At 24.3% G+C, this 6,409-nt stretch overlaps 1 long non-coding RNA gene across 1 annotated transcript; it reads right to left on the reverse strand.

The window, feature by feature from the left end:
• Positions 1–231: 231 nt before the first annotated feature.
• Positions 232–4,373, reverse strand: LOC145837724 (uncharacterized). Its single transcript, XR_014370014.1, has 2 exons — positions 4,228–4,373; positions 232–334 (listed from the first exon to the last, which is right to left on the reverse strand). It is a non-coding gene; the product is annotated as an uncharacterized LOC145837724 (long non-coding RNA).
• Positions 4,374–6,409: the final 2,036 nt, after the last annotated feature.

Consider the following 6,409-nt stretch of genomic DNA (forward strand, 5'->3'; position numbering starts at 1 on the left):
GGACCTTAAATACTAGAAGAATTTAAGTAATTTTATTTTACAAGTTAATTTAATTATGTTAAATCTTTATTATATTAGTTCAACATATATAACTATCTTTTTAACTAAATGTATTAAAGTAGTGACTACTTTTATAAATGTATGATTGCATGCTCCAATAAAGTAAATAACTAAACTTTAAGAACGTTTATTAATATTATAAAAATTATAATTTTAATTTACTTCAATTTATAATTTTCTTTTTACCTTTCTTCACAGTTAAGACTCGTAGGGGAAATAATTCTGTTTTGTTTTCTATTTTGTTGCCATCCTTCTACATTGTGGTCTATTGTTGCTGAAAATTATAATTTTATATAAAATGGTTTAAAATAAAGTTTGATTACATATTTACTTTGATGAATAAATATTAAGATATATTTTTATAAATCTAAACTAAACTAGAATTTTTTTAGTGTGTTTTTAAAACAAGATACATTTTTATACTTATAATAAAATAACTAAAAGAAAAACTCAAATATAAATGAGTTTATGCTATACTTATTTTATTTTAAACTTAATTTATTTTTTTTATTAAAGGAGAGTTTTTTATGTAAGAAATACATCAATCAACATTTTGTGTGTTAAATATATTCAACGCCCAAATGTTTACTGATGTTACACAAGTTAAAATATTTCATAAAAACTGATGTTTGGCTTTATTTATATAAATTTTGTAAAAATAGTGAAGGTTATGCTTTGTAATTTAAACTTTTTTCACTACGTTTTTTACTTATAATCTATCTCAGAAAAAACTTGTTTTTTAACATTTTACTGTAGATTTTACATTAATTTACGTAATACAATCTATAATAACATTTAGTATAATCGGAAATGTACTTTAAATACTTACAAATGCTCTACAAGTAATATTTTAATTAATTTTTCGCATTAGAGACTTCATATATTTAACAGACCCTTTTATACTTATGTCCAGGAAGTATTAAAAATCAACTTAAGTATAACTAGAGTTCTAATCAAATTAAGCCTTAACCATCTCATCAACTGCATATTTACAAAAGTGAAATTTTATCGATATTGCACGGTAGCCCCGAAGCAAGTTAATCTGATGAAACTGCATCTCACAACATATAAAGAGATTGTTGATTGCGATAAGGACAATTTACTGTTGAGATGAAAGTTTATTGTTTTACCTGTTCGCATTTAATCTCACTTCAAAAGTTTATTCAACCCACATTATAGTATATTGTTTTGGTTAATTCTTTTTTTTTTGTTTTAACTTTTTTGAAAGTTTTAATATTACACATGGTGAACTAAAACATAAATTACTGAACTATAATACCTAAGTTACGTTTTGTATTTTTTTCTAGTAAATTTAAATTTATCTAATTAATTTATTGTTTGCTTTTTATTTTTGATTACTTGCTAAACTTACCAATGTAATAAAAAAACTTGATTAAATCAAATTTACCCAGCGATATTTGTTCTTCTTCAAAATCAAACATTTGCACAGCAATAAATTTCAAAGTACAAAGAAAAAATATTAATAAAAAAAGTTTTGAGCAGTTAAAAGTAGAGTTTTTATTTGTAAACATTTGTATCCGGGCATATGCACAAAACATCTACTTCCTATCTTTTACAAGATAAAACTATTTCAAGTTATAAAAGAACTTCCTAAAAAGTACAAGACAAAACTATTTCAAGTTATAAAAAGCAACATTATTCACCGCAAAAGGCTAAAACTTTTTCAATCGATTGCTATTTCGCAGGTTCAAAAGTTAACGTTGAAAAGTTTAAACACAAAGGCAAAAGTTTATTCAAGTTTTCTAACACTGAAATATTCGCAAGTACTTTTCAGCACAATGCCCACCCAACAAAGCAGAGTAGTGTAATATAAATTGCTGGCGAACATTTTTAACAGCTTTTTTTTATTTTATGCTCGTTTTAAGTGGTTAACCAAAGTGATGGCCTGGGTTTCCGCTGCGAAGTTTACTAAATAAAATAGAAAAATTTCAAAGACTTCGAAGGTTAAGTAGAAAACATTGCAACAAGGAAACTCAAATTCTATTTTTCATTTTAATTTTGTTTTACAAGTTTTTTTGTTACAAATCAAAGCACAATTTTAAACTTTAAATTTTCTAAGACTTAGAAGGTTAAGTAGAAAAAATTGTATAAAAGAAAATTCAAGTTTTCTAAATTTATTTTTTTTTTTTTTTTTTTGAATAAAGTATACCAGGAAAAAATTCAATGGACTTCAGCTTTTATTTCTTAAATATTGTGAAATGATGAAACTAAACTATTTACTTGGAAATTTTGTTAAATCAAGGAAGCTCGCGTTAACACTGTTAACATTGTCATACAATTTGTTATTTAAAAGGAAACATATTTAATAATTTATTACTTAATAGATTTTCTTTCAATATTTAATTTTTTAACTATTTTATGTAAATTTATCATTTAGCTACGTACTTTAAAAGACAAGTTGTTAAATATAAAAAAATGTTTCTTTAAAATCAATTTTTGAATTCTTTTTCATAGTGGCTACCCGGTAGAAATTTTTTTCTTTAAATAATTTTTATTTTAATAAGTAATACGTTTTCCAAAAAAGTGCTTTTACGCATGACATATTTCATCAAAACATAATGATAACTTAACTACTTTTGGTAACCTTTTCAAATACTTTTGTATTATTTCAACTATGTGGTTACATAATAATTTTTTAAACAACCATTTACCTTTTTTTGAAGCTCTTGAAACTTTAATATGACATTATTGTACCCAGAAAAAGTTGAAAAAGTCCGGCAAAAGTTTTTTATAGAACAAACCACTTTCTTACATAACAAATTTCTAAGCAAATTTTTGCAGCTATTTTATTGAATTTATTTTTCAATTTCCACAAAAACAATACTCAGAAAAACTTGCAAAAAGTCCGTCAGCTCACATTTCAATCAAAGTGACGCGAATCGAGGGTTTAATGTCGTCATTTTTGGCTAATTGTCCCGCCTATAAATTCATGTACCATGTGCAGTGCGCGTAATAAGTAATTGAAATTTATAAATAGCAGTATTGCTGTGAGTGAGCGATTGAGAAATCGAACAAGCGAATTTAATCAAGAATTTTTCGTGGCATTGAGAATTTCATGTAACGAATAAAAATAACGTAATTTCGGCATTGCAACAATGTGTACGGTGGTTGTAAGATTACAAAACAAGCTTCACATATACATATCTGTTATGTTTTTGAAAACTATTATTAAACTAAACTCACCAAAATAACATAAACTTTGGCTCAATTCAAAAATTAAAGTTTTATATAATCTGACAAAGATTATCAAAGTTTAAAGGTCATTAAAGCTAATAAATAAGTTTAAACGGCCTATTTTAAAGTATCAAAGGGTAGGTCGTATAATAAGCTATATATTTTTTTGTATAACGGTTATAAAATAATATTTAACTTGATTAAACTTGACTATTATTGAATATTCATGGAATTAGTAGCATTTTTAGTACTTAAACATAACAACCTATTGTTGACGTATTACATTTGTTTTTTCACCTTTTTTCTTGACAAGGATTACTTCAACTATTTAAAGTAACTAAAAAAACATATTTTAGAAAACATTATAAATTAAAAGTGAAATAAATGATGTAATACAGTTTTCAAAGTTTTAATAATTTAATACGACAATGGCAACATATGAATGAGAAGTTGAATTAAGATGTCATAATTTTAATCCTAATTAAAATTTTTGGCAACTTTTGCACAAACTTCAAACGTTTTTATGACAGGTACAAAGAACTAAGCTCATAATTTTTAGATTTTTAATTTTTCCACAGTGTTAGAAATTATTAGTAATTTAAGGTGTTTAAAGCAATTTCTAAAAAAGTATTTTAAATAAAACATCATTGTTTTGCTAGCTTGAAGCTTTTCAACTATGACAATAGTTACTTATTTGGACTTAGCAATTTGTTCAATGTATGTTTTTTAGTAAAAACCATAAAATTTAGAATTAAACTGTATTTGTTATGTCTAAATTGCCATTTGGATAAGAAAAAAATTAATATAGCTAAATTATTTCTTTATTGAATCTAAAAAGTACATAAAGTATTTGTTATGTCTAAATTGCCATTTGGATAAGAAAAAAATTAATATAGCTAAATTATTTCTTTATTGAATCTAAAAAGTACATAAAGAAAACAAGTGTAACAACTTAATAAAAATTCAACTCACAGGTAGGTCTATTAGTATTGGAGAAACTGAGTCTTCTGTTGACAAGTTGATGGCACCTGGTGTTATTAGAAGGCTGCATATTGTGCTGATTTTCCACCAAATTGCTGGGCAGGATGTCAACACACGGGTCTCCCATCTGTACTGGTATGTGGAATGGCTGTGTAAATTGTTTTTATTTATTTCAATAAATGCGCTCTTTTACAGGTTTTGAAAAAAGATTACATTGGCTTATTGCATCAACTGAGTTACACAAAAAAAATTAACTGGGTTTATATACACTAATATGAGTTAAAATCAATATATAAATACAATAAAAAGTTTTTACCTCTAAGTATTTAATGTATTATTTGATATATTATTTTTACTATTTTAGATTTACTATTTTATCTAACTAAAATAGTGCACTCCTGTTTGCTTGTTTACTAAAACTTACTTCGTTTTTTTCAAAATATATATATATAGTTTTGGTTTATTACTCTTTGCAGCATTTTGTTCTTTTTTTAGTTTAACAAAAAACAAGTAGCTTGTATTTAAACTGTTTTTTGTTAATTTTACACTTACGAATATTAACAAACTAGTTTTTTATCTAATTAAACTAAGCATAGTATTTTGTTGTAGTTGAATAAGTTTACCAATATTACAAAATTTAATATTTTAAAAACATTGTGTAAACCAAATAATTTTCTCACAGAATTAATTCTATTTTTAAAAAGCTTTCAGCAAAAGTGATTAAAGAAAACACCATTCAAACACCCATTAGGCAAATTGAAGTTTACTTTGTATTTTAAAGCGAAATTAAATCAGCAATGGACATTTTATTCGGATATTCTCATAAGAACTTGATACTTTGCAAATTTACTTTTTAATATAAAAATACATGATATCATTGAGAACTTAAATGAAATTTATATTTGTCCATTTTCTATTTCTTAACAAACTTGGTCAATTATATAGGAATTTGAGAAAATAATTTCCCACGTAATACTTTAGTTTTGTTTTAAATAAATCTTAAATCAATCTTAAACGAAAAAATATATATAAAAATAAATAACTTTCCAAATCATACATTAATATTTTGTAATGTATTAATATTCAAATATATTTTTCAGATAAAAAACACTACAAACAATTTTTGCTTTAAGTATCTCAGAAAAAGTATTTTCAAACTGTTTATTGCAGATTGCTAGTTCTGACCCGGCTTACAGAGAGCATAATCTATTTTTATCACATTTTGTCAGATTTAATAAGATACGGTCGCTTGTTATCGGTTATTATTGCACTTTCAATGAGAAACTTTTGTATTTTCGATAATGTTCATATCTAAACCATTTCGCACATCAAATATTTTTTTGTTCTTCAGAAAATCAGCTTAAATTGTCTTTAAAGTCATTTTACGCTTATTAGTAGAATTGACCTTCAAGAAAACTATGTGTTTTGAATTTTAATCCGTAAAACAGAGTTAAAACATATAATTAACTAAAGCATTAGTTTACAAGTCAAAAACACTAATGATTAAGTAAAAACAAAAAAACTTTAAAAAAGGTTTAAGTACATATAAGAACTACATAAATCTTCTTAAACACTCTCTACTGTCTAGAAAAATTAAATTAATAGCTTTTATGATGTACTACAATGCTAAATTAAGACACTCCTCAATATTTTCAGTAATATATAAACAATTGATTGAACTTTTATCAACAGAACTATTATCACAATTTACTATATCCCACAAGTACTATAATTTTATGATTATTCAATAAACTGATTCCCTCAGGGAGTCTAGGTATTTTATTTTTAATTATAATGGCTTTATATGAAAGATTTGAAAATTAACTATATGTCTATTACTGAATAAAAAGTTCAATTGGCTTTTAGGAACTAGTCACCATCATAAAAATATTATGGATATGTTTTTATTTATTAATATTTTCTTAAAAAAGTCATCTAAAAGTATATCTAACTATTATTATTTTAATATTTCTTACAATTAACATATTGAAGTAATTGTGTTTGGAAGCTTATACAAATTTGTTATTATTAATTATCAAACAAACGTTTAGCATATTGAAGTAATTGTGTTTGGAAGCTTATATGAATTTATTATTATTAATTATCAAACAAACATTTAGCATATTGAAGTAATTGTGTTTGGAAGCTTATATAAATTTATTATTATTAATTA

Source organism: Thalia democratica, chromosome 6, assembly GCF_965202585.1.
Source record: "Thalia democratica chromosome 6, ktThaDemo2.hap1.1, whole genome shotgun sequence".
Lineage (NCBI taxonomy): Eukaryota > Metazoa > Chordata > Thaliacea > Salpida > Salpidae > Thalia > Thalia democratica.